Raw genomic sequence first — 3,749 nt, forward strand, 5'->3', positions numbered from 1 at the left:
GGGTGGTATCACATTGTCTATTCTGTTCTAAGGAACTCAAACTACACTCATTAGAAAGTATCTGACCTTTCCCAGATATCTCAGGGACAGACTGCAAAGGAATAGCACTAGCTTGAGGAATAAACCGATTATATTTCTCAACTTTCAGCTGTCCCTCATCATCCTTTCTGTCTTGGAATACTTCTTCACAATCTCCAATAGAGGACTCAAGCATGGAACCATCCTGTAATTTATCCAGTAGTGTGCATTGCTGTGGGCAATATGACTCTACTTGAGAACCTGAAAGTATGCCCTTGCCAACATTAGCTATTGCTGAGTGGTTTTCCATGCGTGGTCCTGCATTTATGATTTCAGCTACAGTCCCGCCATGCCCAAAATGTGAAATTTCCATTCTCTTTAGATGAGAAGGTTGATCTGAAATGAATAGCCTGCTAGCAGTGCCTTTGTTATTTGTCAGGATACCATAATAGCACAGAAATTCCGAAATAGCAAATTTGAACACTGCAACCAATACTCTAAAATCAGTGATGGAAATTCATTCATACCTTAACACGACAAGATTGATACATTACATTCTCCTTCACTTGGACAACAAGCCAAGCTGATCATAATCTTTCACTCCTTCAAATTAGAACAACCCATCCACTTTTCTTTCACAAGACAATCTTAAGAAGAGCACATTCCTCCAGGTCTGCTTTCTCTGGACTTCCATAGATATTGAACATATTAAGGTTTACAACAAAGTCCCTATAAAAATCTCACCAACTTTAAAGGGTTCCCTCTATCAGGTTAACTATCAATTTGCTCATTTAAAGCTGGTTCAATCTGACCCTCAAATCTTTAATGCCTGAATGGCTGGCAAGGATTCTTTGCTTCCACTTTTGGACTCCGCAACTTCTTCCAAACGTTTCCAGATCAGTTCACGTTTTTCTTCATTTTCTTTCGCTTTTGCTTGCTTCTCTTGAAATATGCGCCGAAATTCATGAAAAAGGTCACTATCCATTTCCATGAACATCTTTCTCACATTCAATGTCAAACCATGAATTGTCTGGTTCCAATGGCTCTGAGTATTCTTCTCCAAAGCTTCATAAATGAGTGGAAGAAGAACACTGCAATTTTGAGCTATCAAACTGACTATATGGTCATTGTTCCACAAGAAGAGAGCTCGTTCAGCAGGCAGAAATCTTGTAGAGCACCATCGGTTAACTGATATGGAAATGGTGGACATGCGCTTCAGTTGACTGCAGTTGAATGGTGAGAGTTTCAGCCGAGCGTCCGTTAAATTACTGCGTGATTTGTGGTGAGCTGGCAAGAACATGTGCGCTGGCTTTTCGAACTGAAGTGATGTTATGAACTGCATGTCTTCTTCTATTTGTTAATCAACTGATGCCTTGTTCACTGGAGTTCAACACATCTACCATTGCCGGTGTTTTTCAACTTCCACGTGAATGACTATCCACGCATGCTACGTGATTTTTTCATGAGTGCTAGAGAACTGGATGTCGGGTTAAACTTGTTCTATTCGTGGCTTAATCCCACCATTCCATTAATTCATGCAGTTTTTAAATTAAATTTATGCAATAGAGGAATGAGTTTCAGTCACATACCTCGAAGTTGAATGGCTGCCGTGAGCTTTTTGCTGTTGCATGCTCTGATTATGCTGCTGCATGCTTGGATCCTTTGATTGCATGAGGGCTTGGATGACGATTTTTGATTGCTTTTCCTTGTGCAGGTTTCCTCTGGCCGGATCTGAGCTGCATGCAATTGTTTCCACGTTCAGATCTGCACCTTCAAGCTGCTGCTGCTGCATGGTCACAAAACCAGAACTTGTTTTCGCCATTTCTCCCAAACGGCAAAGCGGATCGATCTGAAACTTGCTGAGCATGTTTCTATCATCATTATGCATCTCCCATAGAAAAATCGTGATCAATGGATGCACGAATTTCGAGAAAAATGGAAAATGGCTGAAGATTTCAGAGCTCGATTTCTTGGAAACCGTGCATCAGAATCGGCTGAAACTGGTTGGGTAGGTTACCATTACTCACATGCATATCCCCATGAAACAGGTTTTGAAGCGGGTGCACGGATATGGAGTAAATGCAAAAATGGCTGATGGTGATGAAGGCTGATTTCTTGGAAACCGTGCAGCGGAATTGGCTGAAACTGCTCAAGAATGTTGCCATCACCCTTGTACAATTCCCCTTAAAACGGTTTGTCAAATGGATGCATGGTTTTCAAGTTATGGCAAAAACAAATTTTGTTCTATGTCTTTTTTCTTCAAGGCACTTTGCATGTGTTTGCATGGAAGGGAAAACTGAGCTTGGGCTGTGATGCAGGTATGGAGATGATGGAGGAGGAGTTGGAAGGTTGCATGAGGACTTCTGAACCCTTGAGGAAGCTACCATGTTTGCCAAACCACTTTTTGAGATCCATGTCTAGTTTCCCACAATTTCTATAGGAAGTTCCTGTAGAAGCACAATGAGAAGCACAATGAGGTGGAAAAATGATGGAGAAAGGCAAGGGATGGACACACAAGTGCTTGTAGGCCTAATCAACAGATTCCCACCATTAGATTCACTTTTGAAATTGGATTTGGCTCGTCCAAAGGTTCTACAGGATGTTTCCTGTAGAAATACAGAGCTTCCTGTAGAAGGCACAAGAAAAATTCCTTTAACCTTGATTTGAGTGCTCCTCCTATCATGAAACATCCTTCTTGCAACCTGCAATGTCACTGCTGCAACATGAAATTATTCAATGGAGATTAGCTTTATTTTTCTTTTCTTTTTCTCTTTTTTTTTGAAAACAACTAGGGTGCCTCATGGAGGTTTTCACCCTAATTGCCTGCCTTGGGCGCCTCCAAGGGAGGTTTTCACCCAAAGATCTTATTCCCTTTTATTTTCTCTTTTTTTCCAACCCATTGACCGCCTCATGGAGGTTTTCAATCAATGAGCCAATCTAAGGCGCCTCCAAGGAGGTTTTCACCTTAGATTTTTATTTTTCTCTTATTTTCATTTTTTCCTCTTTTTTTCTTTTTTTTTTTCTCTACCCTGCCCTACTTGAAAAACAAAATCATTTTCAAGTATAAGAATACTTCCAATGGAGTCATGTGCACATAGAGATTAGAGAAAAAACGATGTGAAGGCTCGAAATGCATGCTTGGACAAGTATCCAGATCTCAGAGACCAAATGATCTGGCATTGAAGGGATCAAACAGAGCTGAGGAAGAAAATACCGCTGCAACTTAGTGACCTTCTGAAACCATATCTCAATATAGCTTTGATATCCTTGGTTCTTTTGCTGATCTGGATCATTCTTCATGTCACCTTCTATCATGACCTTCTGATCTTCCTCTTTTTGTTGATCTTTCTCTGGAATACATGGAAGATTTGATGGTAACCATGAGGGAACTCTCTCGATCTCTGATTCTGATCTCTTCTCTTCATCAAGTGCAGCCCATGGTTCTTTGATTACCTCTTTGGAATCTTCTTTTTCCTTTGGTCCTTCAATAGAATCTTTGTTTTGCAACACTCTTCCTGAGCTTTGGTGAACATCATTGAGCTCAAGAGGAGTCATTTGCACATTTTGTGCCTCAGCTTTGCAATTGGGTTGAGCTACTCCATTGTATGGCTTTTGAAATGGTACGGGTAGTTGAGTGGAGGTGTGAAATTGAGATGGAGATGGATGGCATTGTGGTTGGGTAGGCATTTGAGGTTGCTTTGGTGGAGGAGGAGGCGATGGTTGTGGATGAG

At 41.1% G+C, this 3,749-nt stretch overlaps 1 pseudogene; it reads right to left on the reverse strand.

The window, feature by feature from the left end:
* Nucleotides 1-832: 832 nt before the first annotated feature.
* On the reverse strand, nt 833-1,228 carry LOC149234883 (serine/threonine protein phosphatase 2A 57 kDa regulatory subunit B' beta isoform pseudogene; annotated as a pseudogene).
* Nucleotides 1,229-3,749: the final 2,521 nt, after the last annotated feature.

This window comes from Pinus tabuliformis, chromosome 8 (genome assembly GCF_031772625.1).
Source record: "Pinus tabuliformis cultivar Carrire ecotype Pingquan chromosome 8, CPIR1, whole genome shotgun sequence".
NCBI classification, from domain to species: Eukaryota; Viridiplantae; Streptophyta; class Pinopsida; order Pinales; family Pinaceae; genus Pinus; species Pinus tabuliformis.